Source organism: Macaca thibetana, chromosome 10 (assembly GCF_024542745.1).
Source record: "Macaca thibetana thibetana isolate TM-01 chromosome 10, ASM2454274v1, whole genome shotgun sequence".
NCBI classification, from domain to species: Eukaryota; Metazoa; Chordata; class Mammalia; order Primates; family Cercopithecidae; genus Macaca; species Macaca thibetana.
Window position 1 is genome coordinate 76,205,009 of NC_065587.1, and position 17,001 is coordinate 76,222,009.

At 36.9% G+C, this 17,001-nt stretch overlaps 1 long non-coding RNA gene across 4 annotated transcripts in view; it reads right to left on the minus strand.

Moving 5' to 3' along the window:
• Positions 1 to 16,031, minus strand: part of LOC126929054 (uncharacterized) — a 65,094-nt gene extending 49,063 nt beyond the window's left edge. For 2 of the 4 annotated variants that reach the window (XR_007717050.1, XR_007717048.1), the window contains exons 1-2: positions 12,634 to 12,897; positions 7,739 to 12,492 (exon numbers count right to left, since the gene is read on the minus strand). This is a non-coding gene — a long non-coding RNA (uncharacterized LOC126929054). Of the gene's footprint in view, positions 1 to 7,738; positions 12,493 to 12,633; positions 12,898 to 13,056 lie in introns of those variants that run through there. The other 2 variants (XR_007717052.1, XR_007717049.1) reach the window with 2 other exon arrangements.
• Between the last annotated feature and the right edge of the window lie 970 nt (positions 16,032 to 17,001).

Below are 17,001 nucleotides of genomic sequence, written 5' to 3' on the forward strand. Positions count from 1 at the left end.
TTGTTTCCCCTGCCTTTATGACAAATGTTATTTTGAAACATTTTATTTCACTGTTAATGTTGTAATGTATATTTTTGGGAATTTTTCTTTTGCTTATGACAATTGCTCTAGGTTGGACAAACAGAATGGGGGACTGCCACTTTCTTTTTTAAAAATTTAATAATATCAAATTCCCTTTGATAAAAACTTGACCAATTTATAGTAACACCACATATGACATTTCCTATTTCCCCAGAAAATTGCCAACAATATGCAAAATGTATTACTGAATATTAGTGTAGTTGTATAACTTTTAATATACTTATTAGCATTGTCTATTCATTCTTCTGGAGATTTCCTGAATATATTTTGCCCATTTTGTTATTTAGTATTTATTAGAACTCGTCTATAAAACCAATAAAGATTGGTACCTGTATTAGGAAATCATGCTTAACAATATTTTTATTCTGCTTATGATTATTACTGTGTTTTCTATGTCTTTCAACAACAGCTTTGCTTTTATATTTTTCTAGAACAATCATTGAACACCTATTTGATGTTAATCAGCTGACTGGAATCCTGGATACCAGTACTCTAAGTCAATAAACTATGATAAAATTCTAACTGTCAGAATGTGCTACTCTTTGGGTACAGAATCGGCTTAACCCGAATTGGTAAAAATTTTAAAGTCTGTTTTATTCTTTCTGGGTTCCTAGGTTGTTTATCCTTCAAAAAGAAACACACACACACACACACACACAATATCAAAACAAAGAACAATTTCCTGTTTCTAAGAAAAGTGTCTTTAAAAGACATCTTGAACATCAAATAGTTCTTACAAAACATTTTGATGAGCTAAGTGTAAACGATTCTGAAACATATGGATTAAATTTTCCTAGGCATCACTTGGGCTTAAAAATTAAGGAAAAAACACACAATCAAACTAGGTTTAGTGTTTTCCAACTCCAAGGCATTTGGTAAATAGTTCAAGACAAATAACAAATCCCAAATATGTCCAAATTGGCCCTTCTTTAATAAAATGATGCATGTAAGCCCCTTTACAAGCTTCACTCTGTTTTATCTCTCCCGTAATAGACACAAGAATGCAAAACTTCCCTAACTCTGGACTTCTTTGCTGGAATTAAGTCTGGCTCTGATGACATTATTAGTGACAATAAATATTAAGTAAGCATAACTTATAATACGATTTTTGTTTTTCTTTAGGGAACAGTGTTCAAAGTCATCTCTTTTTGACCAAGGGGTTCACCACTGTATTTCTTGAGTATAATTAAATATTTCTCGTTCAAATTTTACTAATTCCAGTGAATGCACTGCATACCCCTTAATGTTTTGGGACAGTTCAAAGTTGGTTTAAAGTCATTTTTTCCCCCACTTGTTTCTAAATTTATGTCTGGTTACATGAGTATTTGTCATTCATCTGGGAAGTTTTCATTACATTTAAAGAGGAAAGTGAAAAGATAAACCAGATCTCCCAGTGCTACTCTCAGAGTAAACAATGTCTCTTCTATATGCATAGACTTTCAGATCAAGATACGAGTAGAGCCCAAGACTCAAAATATATACATGACTTAATGTGTTCAGAATATTTTTGTAATGTAATGTAGTACAAGAGAAGGGACTATATGTGATAGGACAATGTGGATCTTTTTAAAAAGTGGATCTTTAAAAAAATTTGTTTAAGGGTATGAGTATGGAACTCTTGTAACCATACAAATGCAGATGTCCATAGAGTTAGTCTTTGGAGATTCCCTAAGCAGACAAACTAGATGGTGGTTATTTGTATTAAATGAGCCTTTGTTTTAGAAATGGAATCAACCAATATGAGAGTTTTCTTCAAAATATATCTTATAAATAATGCTTTTCATATATATTTAAGAGAAACTACTAGTCGGTTTATTCTCCAGTGGCTTAGATGTCAATCATGTTCTCTTTCTTTGAATTTGTGTACTCTCCCTCCTCCAGCCCATAGTAGGTCACCCCATTACCTTTTCTTAATTTGTCCTGCATACCACCTCAAGATATAGATGTATCTTACTCTCTTACCCTCAAAAAAAAAAAAACAAGTACATGAGGTGATAGTCATATTAGTTTATTAATTCTACAATGCAATAAACACATAAAAACCTCATGTTGTGCTTCAAAAATATATGTAATTTATAGTTTTTTAAATAAAATTTTAAAAATATATAGATGCACCTTTCTCAGTCATAACCTTAAAGGAAGAGCATATCTACTTATAAACATTTTTGACTCCCTGTGATTTCAAATTATTTAGCCTGATAATCTTGACCAGAGATGTAAGCTATATATCGTCATGTGTATACACACACATAAACTTATTTGTAAAACAAGAATAAAGGTTCTTAAATGTTCTCCTAAGATTAAAATAACAGAAACTTAAAGCAATGACAACTGTTTGAACTCTAAAAATCTTTACCAATTATCAAAACAACCAATATTTATGAAGCAACTATATGTGCCAGGTACTATTCTAAATTCTTGGGATAAATTAGTAAGCATTGCTTCCACAGAGCTTATAGTGTAAAATATTGCAAGGTATTAATGCAATAGCCATATACCTAAATGAAAATTACAACTAAGATAAGTAACCGTACATAAAAGATCTTCACAGGGAAGTTTGATGCAGCCAGGAGAATCAGACAAATTTCAGAACAAGTAATAGCTAAGATGAGGTATACAAAAATAGCAGAAGCTAAATGATGCATTGGGTTTGGGAATAGGTGGTTGGAAAAAGTATCCCAGACCACAGAGAAAAGCAGGCACAAAGGCCCTGTGGTAGGCTGGGAAGTCTGAGGGACCTTAAGAAGTTGAATATAGATGGATCACAATGAGTGAGGTGATCTGTGGCATAAACAAGACTAGAGATTAAATTTGAGGTGATATAAATGAAAACTCAGTTATAGATATTCTGGCTAGTTTAAAGAGAAAAGCTACATGAGCTGTAATTACTTGCCAAAATTTTTGGAAGTCAAGAAGCCAAGCTTGAATGCCACACAATTAATAGGGACCTGGTCCAGGGAAATTTCAGAACAACTCCATCACCCAGCCAGAAGGCGAATACCAGAGCCTCTACTACAGCTGTTTCTGAGAAGCAAAGATATCCACCACCCTGGTTAGCGGAAGAACTGCACAACCTTGCAATATCCCCACAGACCTTCGCATGCTGTGAGAAAAGATATACTTGGTGGGAGCCAGCCACACACATTCATACATCAGCAGCATGGGGGCATGGAGCATGTAGGTTGGGAATTCTACCTGGGAAAGGCAGGATTGACAAAACACAGAATAATTATAATGGGGAGAGGAGGAGGTATACAAAAGCTTGAGGACATTGAAAAATGACAGATGTCATACAGAGATGGAGTCTGGCTGGAGCTGCATATTTGTGAATCACTGACATTGTAATTAAAGCTGAGGACATGGATGAGAACACATATGAGATCATAAGTGGGAGATGGTAGAATATTCTTTCTGTACTCAATTTGTTTGACAGGCTCTGCATGAAGTGCTATGTGCAAATAGTTCATAATCAAAGGTGAGAAACCGCTTCCAAGCAGATAACTGCAATGTAATATAGCAATGCTACAATAAGGATTTGTATAGAGTATTGCAGAAGAATGATAGTGTTGCTGAGGCAGGGAGCACTCATGTAGCAAAGGAAACCCAAGGGAACCCAAATCTGTATCTCTTTTGATTCATTTATCCAACTGCCAACCAGTGATGAGCTCTGGGGTATTTCATCAACACTTCACTTTCAACGTGCCCAAAATTATACTTGTTATGTATTCTCCCCTTTCCTTTCACCAAGTTCTTCCTCTTTCTACAATTATCATCATGATCAACTACCAGATTCATTGCCCAAGTTGAAAATCTGGAAATCCCACTTAGCCCCCTTCTTTACTCTCCAATATCCAGTTAGTCCACATAGATTTTAAATTTCATCATGGAAGTATCTCCTGAATCTGTCACCTCCCCTGGAACCCTACACTAGAGCCATGGGTCATCTACTCAATTCCCCATGTCCACGGATATCGCAGAAGTTTTCTGGTAGGTATCTCAACAAATAAACCTCTCCTAACTCTAATGCTGGGGTCCACAAGCTTTGTTTCTGTAAAGAGCCAAATAGTAAACAGTTTTGGCTTTGCAGGCTGTAAGTTCTGCGCTGTAAGAACTCAGGTCTGTTCTTGCAATGAGAGAGCAGGCATAATAATCTGTAAGTGCATGGGTGTGGCTGCATGCCAGTAAGGCTTTCAAAGTGTGCTAACTCCTGCTTGACTCCAGAAAACCATTGGAATCATCACCCTGAAAACAGATCAACTTCTATGCCTTTGCTATTCCCCAGTTTCGGTGGAAGAAAGCCCAAATACCTTTGCCCTTTGAAAAGATCCTTTATGGTTTATTCCTAAACTATTCTACTGATTTCATCTTTTGCCTCCTCCGTGTTGTGTCCAGTTTTGTGGCTTGTTTTTAGGATTCCGCACCTTTGCACATGTGATTTTTGCCTTCCTCTTCTTCATTCCTTGGAAAAATTATCATCTTTCTGTGCCCTTCTTAAATTTGAGTGCTCTCTGTCTTTGCATTATTTTCATTTTTCTTTTCTAGATTTCTATACTAAGTTCTATAGCAGCTTGGTAAGATTATGTCATGATTATCTGCTTGGAAGCTGTTTCTTACACTTGACAAATCCAGCACTTAATACAGGGCCCGTTAAATGTCTACTGAAAGAATAAACAATAAATACAAAATGTGAAAATAAAAGAGGGAGTGAGAGACTGGCCAGAGAGGGGAGAAAAAGAGTGCAGACAATCCTTTTGAAAATTCTGGTAGTTAAAAAATAGGGGGGAAGGTAGATACTTTATTCTCACAACCATAAGACTAGCCATAATGAGCTGTTTTTAATGTCATAGCTAAGTTTTTAACTTGAAGTAATATAATAAAATAAGCACACAGATAAAATATGGAAATTTTCCCCAGCTTCAGGAATTGTGAGTAGTGCCCAAGTCCACAGAACCCTACAATATTTATTTCACTCTGCCCACCTTGGCGCTCAGTTATAATTCCACCCATGACATATCTATTTTAAAAGAGTACTGTTGAGGTAACAAAGCCTTAACTCATGGGAAAAAGATGAAAATTCTAGCACAGTGGATAAGACATTTGGCCCCAATGAGTCTATGTCACAGTTCCTTTGAAATTACATCAAGCAATTAATTCTGCTGTAGCTACACTTGGTGCCGTCTTTCTGAAGGATTTTGTGAAGGTATAATTTCATACTCTCCTTCTCAAGGTACACAATTAGCTCTCATCTGGTTTTACATGAAAAAGTACTGCCAATTTTAAAAAGTACATGTTACAAGGCAGAACAACTTACCATTCAGCAACAGTGAAAGGATTTGTTGGTGTGTGAGCCATCAGACTCATTGTCTTGAGCCTCAGGGCAACCCCCATCTATGTCTCCTAGACCATTTCACAGTTGTCAGTACTGGGGAGATACTCGGAAAGAGGTGACATATCTGTGCAGTTCCAATCAAATGCCTCTGGACTTGGCCAATGAAGGCGAAGTTTCTTTCAACAGATCTGTCTTTGGACTATCTTTTTCTCTCACACTGTTAGTCGTTGGAGTGGACACTACTGATGCCTTGCCCACGTCCTCCTTAGAAGTTCTGTACCCTTCTTCCACATGCTATCTGTGTTAGCTACTAAAGATTCATAGCTCTTCTCTGGAGAATTGCCCTTGGCTGAGCAGGAAGCACTATCAAGGAGAGATGTGTGCCTGCCCTGCTCCCTTGCCTCAAGTCAGGACTGAGGTTACCCTCCAGAGCCTGCTGTGGGATCAGGCTAAAGTCAGAACGCACATCATACCACTTCTTTGTTCAGTTCCCCTCCCTGGCCTGGCCAAATTTGCCATTCCTGCTGCCTGAGGACCCACCTTTAATAAATCACATGTGCCTGAAGCTTCATCCCCAGCCTCTTCCCCTCCTAGATCTCTCTACCTAGGACAGTTGTGGGTAAAGTGAGGAATCCTATGAGAGAACCCAGAAAAACAGAAATCGGAAAGGCAATCTAGTCAACAGTGAAATGCATGACAAAATGGAGGGATCATATCAAGAAATAAAATGACATCTGAAAAGTCTCACCAATAAACATAAACATCATTAAATGTACATTAATCTTTGGATGTTGAAATCCACATTGAATTTCCAAAATTAATTCAAATAATTGTATCAAACACACATGCACACATGTGCATACACACACTAATCATAAGAATTTAAAATATTCTGAAATTCTTTCATCTTTCCTTTTTTTTCTTTCTTATTTTAAAAAAAAACAATGGCCAGAATACTGGCTTCTGTAAGATTAGTTCCTGCTCTGGCAAACCAAAAGAGGCAGCATCTTCTCAGCACAATTTTACCCTCCAAACATTTTAAAAGTACCCAATTATCTGGCTTTGTATTAGTTACAAAATCTTGTAGTTATGAAGAAAGTTTTTTTTTTTTTTTTCTAAAAAGAAAATTCAGTTTATCTCCCTAAATTAAAAGTGTCCCTATAAATAAGAAGAGAAGTTGTTCCTGTCAAAACTTTGGGTCTACTTAGGACTAATGGAGTTTCTTTGTTTCGTAGGAAAACCTTTTGCCCTCAGACCAGCTGCTAAAGTTGAACACCACAGATGATTCTTTCAAAGCGATTCTGAAAAACCATATGCTGGAATCTAAATTTCTTAAACTTTACACACAAGATCAGAACGCCACATCTTAATAGCCATATAACTCTATAAAGAATTATCCCTGATTTCTCTGGTAGATCATCACTGCAGAAAGAACGAAAAAAGGCTTCATAAAAGCATTCCACCTGTATTGCTGGCAGATGACTTATAAATGTCGCACAGACACGGGCTGACTACTGGCTCATAGAAGCAGCATTAAATGAACGATGAGACATCTGCTGGTAAATACACAGCAAACAAAAAATGCAACCCAGAGCCAAACATGTGCACAGTGTGGGCCCCATCTCTGCTCATAAACCAAGCAATGTGTTCTGCTAATCATTAGCAGAGTTATTGATTTTAGATGTGTATCACACAGCTATAATTTTGTCAGAGAGTAGACCACATAAGTTGTTCTTTTTCTGGTTGTTTCATTTTGTCTTATTCCAAGAGTCCGTAAATTGACGACCGGGACAAAAATTATAATTGACATCATCTGTGGGAAATATTTCATAAAACAACAGGCCCAGATGTAGGATTAAAGCCATGTGGTAGTAAAATACCCCACTGAAAAGGGGCCAGGTTCCATGATTTCTTAAGAAAGCAGATGTGCTCTTTCTCCCTCTGCTTGTTTTTCATTTTTTTTCTCCAAATAATTCCCCCCCAACCACCACCGTTTTTTCCTCTCTGTCTCTTCACGATTGCACTGGAGAGAGTTCATAAATGGATTACAGATGTAGGCTTGTACTTCAAAATACTAACTGTCACAATCTCTGGAATAAAATAAATGAAACATTTGGAAAAATTACATTGAACTATTGTAAAGGTAATGATGATTATGCAAACATGTCTGCTTGACATGTATCTAGCATCTTTGGGCATAAGCATATGATCTCCCAGATACCTCAAGCTGGAGTTCAGCGAGTAGGAAGTAATTTAGAGTTTGTCCAAAATGCAACAACACGGGTGACTCCTTCTGAAAGCTCCCTGTTCTGAAGGGGAAGCTTTTACCTTTGAAGTTTCCACAAGTTGGTAAAAGGGTTCTCATGTACTTTCTTTCTTCTTGAGGTGAGATTTCTGGATAAAACAGGGCATAGGAAAATAAGAACCCAATATATCTCAGCCTCTACTCATTCAAGTTCCTTTTATCTACATTATTGCTCTACAATTTCCCCTTTGGAAATGTTGTGAACCGCAAGAAAGGGATCCTAGGGCACAAACACAGGCTATATTGTTTAACAACTAATCTACAAGTGCTGTGAAGAACTGCACACAACCGGGTTTTTTGCCAAAGACCTCAGTGTCATATGGAATCTATTGCAGTATCACTGATTACAATTAATTAATTCAGCATTTATGCTATATCTCAGCATCCACCTCCAGTAATATGCCAAGATGGCTTAGTGTTGGGAGAAAATAATAAAGTGTAAAAGAAACTAAATTTCCATCATGTGTCACTGTTAAGATTTCAACAGACTATCTATATTCTCCAACTCTCCCTTTTCAGCCCCTCAAAAACTGAAGCAAACAGTACATAAATTTGTTTAGAAACCAGAGGAGCCGGACTCCAATTTCCTTGCATTGTTTCTTTAGTCTGTCTTCTTGGGGTAAAATAAGAAATAGAATTCAAAGTACCAGTGAGACTCCAGGAGACCTGGGCTGAGTAGTAACTCACAAAGATCATTTTGATACTCCTATTTCAGCATCCTTCTTTCTCCAGTTCCTCAGATGCCCAGCTCAAGGCTGAACACCTTTGTGCTCCATGAGTCTGAAAGAGATTATACTAAGTAAAATAAACCAGATATTATATTATTCCACTGTTATAAAATACTTACACATAGGCAAACTCATAGAGACGGGAAAGTATATTAGAGGTTACCAAGGGTTGGAAAGAGTGAGAAATGGGGAATTGCCACTTTTTGGGTATAGAGTGATATTGCTCATGAGAACTTAGGAAAGAAGAAAATAATAGAATGGTGTGAGAGTGAGGAGCAAGACAAAAGAGGAACTATGATTCTTCCCCAGGCACCAAAGACAAATCAGAACAATGTGTATGAGTCTTTATGACTTTTAAATTTTATTGTTACAGAGATGAAAGCTACAAATAAATGATTGATCTATCCCAAAGTAAGTTTGTGTTCAGAGGGCATATAATAATTTTTAAATGTTATTGTGGCAAAAGATGTATAATGGAAAATATGCCATTATAACCATCCTTCAGTGTACAATTCAGTGGCTTTAGTTGCATTCACAGTATAGTGCAATCAGCACCACTATCTATTTTTAAACTTTTTTCATCATCCATACAGAAATTCTATACCCAGTAAGTGGCAATCCCCATTTCTCAGTCTTTCCAGCCCCTAGTAACCTCCAATATACTTTCTATCTCTATAAATTTGCCTATGTGTAGGCATTTTATGAAAGTGGGATAATATAATATCTGGTTTACTTTATGTAGCATAATCTCTTTCTGACTCACCTATATTGCCACAGGTATCATATATTTCATTCCTTCTTATGGCTGAATAATATTACATTGTATGTATCTACCCCACTTGATTATCCATTAATCCATCAATGAATACTGGGTTGTTACCACCTTTGGGCTGTTGTGCATAATGCTGATGTGAAAACTAGTGTACAAGTATCTGTTTTTACCTTTTAATTCTCAATTATTTTACTTACCTTGGAGTGGAATTGCTAGTTTATATGGTAATTCTGTATTTAACATTTTTAGGAACTGCTTTCTAAAGCAGCTGGACAATTTTACCTTCCCATCACTGCCAGCAGTTGTTATTATTACTATTGCCATGCTTTTTGGCCATTGTATTTTTTCTTTGGAGAAATGCCTTTTAAAATAATTTGCCCATTTTTCAACTGGATTGTTTGTCTTTTTGTTGTTGAGTTGTGGGGATGATTTATATATTCTGGTTATTAACCTTGTTCAGCTATATGATTTGCAAATATTTTCTCCTGATCCTTAGGTTGTCTTTTCACTTTCTTAATCATATCCTTTGATGGATGGAAAATTTTAATGTATTGAAGGTCAACTTACCATTTTTTTTCTTTTGTTGTTCATGCTTTTGGGATCATACTTCAGAATTTATTGCCAAATCCAAAGACATGAGGATGTTCCCTTATGTTTCCTTTGAAGAGTTTTATGGTTTTAGCTCTTATATATAGGTTGCTAATTCACTTTAGTTTATTTTTCTTAATAGTGTAGGAGTCCAAGCTGATTCCTTTACATGTGAATATCCAGTTGTCCTGACATCATTTCTTGATGAAAGTACATTTTGATTCAGATTCCAAAGCAGGGTGTGAGGACCAAAGTTAGGGGACCAAGGATTAAACTTTTTTTTCCTCTATGGAATTCTTTATTTACCATGTGGGCTGTACTGACAGACTCATATTTGATGTAATATCTATTTAATTCAATTACTATTCTATTAGAACACCCAGTTTTATTTATTTTCTCCACTAAAACCCACTAGAGGACTTTGAAGTTATAGAACCACGGCAACACATTGTGTTCCTATGGTCACAAATGCTTGACTATTAGAGGGTTAAGATGGGGGAAAACATCGATAGGGAGGAGAGAAACTGACCTGTTATTGATCACATGAGGACTTGGCCACCTACTTGGTGTCACTGGCTGGGATCTCAGTAGCAGAGCAGGAGAGAAAGGGGAGAAATGGTCTCCAGTTCTGAGCTTACAAGAAGAGCAGGTAAAATTGGGCTTAGCTTGAACTGGTGAGAGGTTGATCTGATCAGTAGAGTACAATGGTGGAGGTGAGTAGATAGGTGAGCAACAAGCCACTGTGTTGCCAGTAATCCACCAGTGTTGGAGGGGCATTACAGCCTTGAGTGGGAAGATGAAGAGAGGAGTCTGATCTTACCTGAGAGGGAGCTAAAGAGAAAGGTCACATCTCAGAGAAATCATTCACACCATTTCCAGTTTAGAACTGAGGAAACAGATAAAGAAACTGAGACAGAAACCAACACACAGATTGAAAAAAATGATCTTCAGGGATCATTCCAGGGACAACATGAGGGCTATTAGATCTTGAACAGCAAGACTCAGCGCATATCCAGTGGTGGGGAATTAGACTTCTTTACAATTACGTCAGAGTCACAGGCACTCGAGCCTGAACATGAAGAATGCTAGGTCTTGTAGCCATGCTGGGCTGGCACATCAAGAGCAAGCAAAGGAAAGTAAACCCTGTGGGAACAAAGGCAAGAAAAACCTGACTTCCTGTACCATTAGCAACTCCTCAGCCTTGATCTCCATAGAAGGGGCAATCAAGCTAAAAGATTTTATTTATGAAGCCTGCTTGAGATAGTATTTTAAAATTTTGTTTTCCTAAAGTTAGAGATTTCAAAAATCATGTAAGTGCAGCATAAAAAACAAAGCTGAAAATTGAACCACTATAGAATTTGATGGCATTTTGTTTCAAGAGATAGTGCCATAGAAAGGACAATTGCAAACTCTATCAGTGGTCTCATGGTCATCCTACAGAGTCATCTGCTTATGTCACCCCTTACAGTAAAGAATAGTTGGAAGCAACAAGGAAAGTCAAGAAATCCCATAATGTGACTCTCTCAGACAAAGTAGAGGAGTCTAAGGCCCTAGGATATGGTCATTCAATCCACCCTGTGTCTGAGCCAGTCAACAATAAGAAATGTTAGAAACGCAAATAAGAGTTGTTGAAAAATAGAAAGATTTTCATTATAAGAAGTGGCTAGGCTTTGGATCAAATGCTAATGTTTCATTCCCGGTATTTACTTAGATGGTACCCTCTTTGATGTTTCCTTGTCAACTTCAGATTTTCACCAACTCCTTGCAGTGCTTGGGGATCCACACTGGGTCAGGCAATCTGATGAACTGCATAGACACTTCATCTCACAGTCCCTGGAACAGATGTCTTAAATACCCTTAGTGTGTTAGTTGGGCTACATTTCTCCAAAAAATACAGACCCTCATTTAATAACAAATGGACGAAAAAAAGGAACATGTGAAACAGGCAGGACTTCTTTGATGTTCTCTATTTCAAAATGTGATGGTAAGTAACTTCAGAGGAAATATTTTTATTTTCTCTTCACCAATGGCTAAAACAATGAATAGGGTTGAGAGAATATTTGGGCCTTGAATCATTGCTTCCATGCATCAGGCTTCCTTGTTCATATACTTAGTAGAATAAGGCAACTTTATTTTCTTGAAATGCTGTTTTCATTTCATTATTTCCCAATTCAAACCCTTTAATTACTTCTCTACGGGTTACTGAAAAATGGCATTGAATAATATATTTTCAGTTCTATAAGAAATCCTAATATACATCTCATCCAATTCCCTTCTCTTTGACAACAGGGGAAACTAATGCTCAGACAGACTAAAGGAAAATGTAAGTCTCACAATTCGTCAGTAAGGAATCCAGGCCTAGAACTGCTTCTGTCTTCCAACGTCATGCTCTTTATGTAACTGGATCACTGCAGACTATGTAGAGACCCACGCCATGCCTCTGTGCTCCTTTTCAGCTTCATCTTCAGTGCTCTCTCTCCCAAATTGCCCTCCTTGCAATTCTTCAAGAGCTCCACAAGCCTGAAATATCCTCTCTCATCTTCTTTCTATGTGCAAATATCTTCCATGTAAAGACAAGCCTACATTTCCCAAGAATTCTTTTCTAAGCAACACCAGTCCCAGGAAGAATTAATATTAGTTGCACTCATTTGTCACATTTCTCTATCTACTTTTGCCGCTACTCAGGAGGCTGAGGCAGGAGAATGGCGTAAACCCAGGAGGCGGAGCTTGCAATGAGCCGAGATCGCGCCACTGCACTCCAGCCTGGGCGACAGAGCGAGACTCCGTCTCAAAAAACAAACAAACAAAAAAAAAAAAAAAAAAAAAAAACTTATGATAAACATAGGACTGTAAGAATTCAGAAGTGTTAGTTGTTTTCCCTAGATAACTTTTTATTTACTAATCACTCCATCACATTACGGAAAAATTTAGAATACGCTTATACTTGCCAAATCACACAAATAAACGGATACCACTGTGGATTCCTTCTGAGGTATATATATAAGAAATATCAAAATTTCACAAAATGAAAATAAAAAATATCATTTCATCTTTTGAGATATATTAACATTATTATAGATTAGCCATTGAAAATATTTTTCATAAAAAGTTAAAATTGATATAAATTAGGAGTGCCTTTAAGAGAAAGGATCTGAGATTGAAAGGTGAAGAGACTCCGCTAATTTGACATGTAGAATAACTGAAATAGCTCTTGGGTCTTTTGGCTCTATTTTCCCCAGCCTTCCAAACTTACATTCATAAGCTCTTTCTTCACAGAATTAGGATCACGGTATTCTTTTGAAACTCAATGGATATGTGGCAACCCCAGGTCACCCTCATTACATGTTCTGCTAATGCCTCTACGTTGTCCTCTAGTTGAACTGTGGTTTTGCACACAGACAGATTCCAAATGGATGGGGATTTCACCAGTTTTACTGATTTGGCCAAAGTTCTTAGCACCAGTCTTGCACTTTAATATGGCACTATGGTTCAGTTCCCATAGTAACGAAAGATGAAAATCCCATTATTACCTAAGATGAAAATCAGCTGTACACATAGTCCATATATTCAGCAGACCATTTTTATGAACTAGAGCCAATGTACACATTCAAATCTCCTTACAAGTCGCCCATCACCTTATTCAGCAAAGTGGCTTCACTGCTGGGAAAAAAAGAGAATAGATTTTGCAGAAGAATAGGAAATGTTAGTGACCAAATGTATTCTACAGAAAAGAGAACTAGAGAAGTGACAAGTCTATGAAATGATTTTCTAAATGAGTCTGATCAAAGATAGCAATGACCGAGCATTTTTTCTTTACATCAGGAAAATGAAAGGATAAAGGACAGTATTAGAATATCTTCAGAAGTTAAACAGAGGCAAAAATCAGCTCTTTAATCAATGATAAATATATCTACATCCTCTGCATCTATATTTATGTTGATAACTGTATATTTATTTGTCTAACTACACAAATTAGAGCTACTTCAACAACAAGGCTAATTTGAGCAAGGATTCCCCGAAGTTTAACTGGGAAGGGTTTAATAATATTTCTCCCATGATCCATGTGATCTTCACATGATTAACTTAGTCAGTGATCACATGGGAATCAGCTGAACCTTAGAGAAAAAGGTCTAGGCATGTTATACAGTGACAGATTTGTTGGAGGATATTAACTAATATGCCTTTCCTCACTTCCTGCTTGCATTTGACCAACATCAATTAGAGCTGCTGGAGGTTGCCTTCAATTGCTCCAAAAAGAGGCAGAGGAAAAAAAAAATCAGTTTCTTGGTAAGTCATTCAGTTTCCCAGAAGATAACAAATATTTGTGGAGAGTTTTATGAAATAACAAATTTAAAAGGTCTGGGTATGGTTGAAGAAACCAACAAGGAATGGGAACACACCAAGAACAGTCAGGAGAAAGCTTTATGAACACTAGCCTTGTCACTCCACTAAGCAAGAGTAGTGAGTGGAGTGACTGATACCGAGAATGTGCTGTGGCCATGGGCAGGCAATGGAGTCACTGCTAGAACCATGGCCTGCCAGGGAGGGAGCAAGGCAAATAATCACCCTAACATTTTTGTCCTGTGAATTCCAAGTCTTTTGCAGGTGTATTCTGCAGCTAAACTCAGTGGGAAGCCAGAGGTCATGGAAGCACAGGAGTTGCAATTTGTAGAGGACAAATTTCTGTGGCAAAGATTAAACACAGATTATTTTTCAAGAGGGGCAAATGGAACATAAAAAAAATACCTGACTTTTAAGTTCTGCAACTTCTTTTAAAAATGGAATTCAGACTTCAGATTCTGGGGAAAGAAAGTAGACATACTTTTCCCTATTCCTAAGTATGATTTTAAAGCCTGAATGTGATAGACAGATGATATAATAGATAAATAGATATACAGGCAGATGATAGCTATATGTTAGATAGATAGATAGATAGATAGATAGATAGATAGATAGATAGATAGATAGGCAGGCATAAGATTCTGAAAGGTGGAAAGAAGAATGTAAATGATCTAAGGAACTCAGGACAAAAAGGAAACATGATATAATTTTCTAGTTTGGGGGTATATTTTTTCCTTGTACAAAATTTGGAGGTGATAAAGCTGGAAACAAATTAATGAAAATATGTGCAGACAGAAAAAAGCCATAACAAAACTCTGTTCTCTCTAGCCGAAGTAAAAGGCAGCCTAATGAGACCAAAAATAAAATAAAATAAAATATTTTAGAGAATATCTAGTCTATTCCAGCTAAACACCAGAGAAAAGTTATGCCCACCCCTCATCCCCATGCCAGCAAAGGCTGAGTGATTAACTGAAGGATCCAATCTCACCAGGCTATAACAAGGCACCTCAGAACACCTGCTGGATGATCAGAGAAGACTAACTAGGGAACCAAAATGTTCATTCCTGCTGAGTGATTACAAGTTTCCTCTTTTCCTACCATGCCAGTGAAGACCAAATAGGGAGCCAGCACTTCCATTCTTACCTGGAAGTAACAAGGTGTCCCTCTGTCTTCCTACTGGGTGGTATGAGAGGAGGCCCATGGAGAATCAAGAATTTCATCTCTGCTCATCACCAATAAGGTCATCCCTCCACCATGGAGGTAGTGGAGGATGTGGAGAGCAGTAATAATGCACACCTACTCTCCCTAGCAAGGGAGCAGTGACTTCATCCCTCTGCCCACGGCCACAGCACCTCTAGGTATCAGTAACTCCACTCACTACTATTGCTTAGGGGAGTAACAAGCCTAGTGCCCCTAAGACCTCCTGAGAGCTGTTCCTGCTGCCTTGACATCATTTGTTAGTTTCCTAAACCATAGCTGGACCTCTGTAATGATGGCCTTCCCCTCAGTTATCAGTGGAAATTTAGGGAGAATCCTGGACTTCTACCTCCACTTAGCAGTAATGAAGTGGTACCTCACCCTCCCCTGCAAAAGCGTTATCAGAAGAAGCCAGTTAAAACAAAAGCCTTCAATAATATCCCAGTCTCATAACATAATGTCTTGATCCCTTCTTCATTCTCAAAGGATATTTTCACTGGAAATAAGATTTTGAGTTGACAATTCTTTTCTTTCAGTACTCAAAAATGGCCATCCTACATCTAGACTCTTCTGTTTTTGTTGAGGGGAGCTGATAATAGTCCCAGAAGACACAATCCCTGAACACCAGAATCCTGAATGTTGAAATCCCAAAAGAAAATAAAATTCTGGGAAAAATAATTTTAAAATACTTTAAAAACATTTCTTTACATTGCTAAAAGAGAATTTATGTGAGAAACATACAAAAACCACAGAACATTTTATAGGCTACTTTATGTCATAAAACAGGCAATAATAGCATACATATTTTTGCAAGCATAAACACTCAGATATACTAATTACAGTTGCACAGGCAAAGCAGAAGGAGACAAACTACATATACAAATAAATTGCTTATTTAGTTGCAGTCATCTGAAATACCACAATGGACGACCTAAGTCTTTTGATGAAATCAATCAAAAACTGGGATGGGTCACCACAGCATATGCATTCACCCAAAGAGATGAGATCTTGAGAAATTTTATGTTTCACAAATGTAGATGTATAAAAAGGATACCTCTTCATTTATTAAAGAAGTTTCAACATTTTTATGTATGCACACAATGCTTTCACACAAACTCAGCTTCACAATAATACAACTTTGTGTAGTCAAATTTGCAAAACAAATACATAAAACAAAATAGAACTCTCTAAAAGTTTTTATACAATTTATATATCCAGTATTGGAAATGATGTAAAGATGAAATACACAGCATAGAGTGTTACAAAAAATAATGATGACAATTTGAAATAGTGAAAAAATAAAGCAAAAAATAAAATAAAATTTGATGTACGAAAAAGTGTATTTCAGGGATAGATTATGGGCAATCACACAAAGGTAATCCATAAGGGCTGGCTGACTTTCACGATGATCAAGTATATTTTAAAGTCTTGCATCATGATAAATGGTGGCTTTTTTTCCCTTAAGTCATGGCTCTACTTTGAGAATATATTCACATTCATTTTCTACATGGAGCTACCGTCTTTGAAATTATTCTATGTTGTAAAAATACATAAATTTTTGCCATGATTTTATGTTATTTTGGGTTCACAGAAATTCATTTTGCATGGACTCATATACAGACTACAAATTTGGTGGAAACAATACTGGTGATAGAATAGC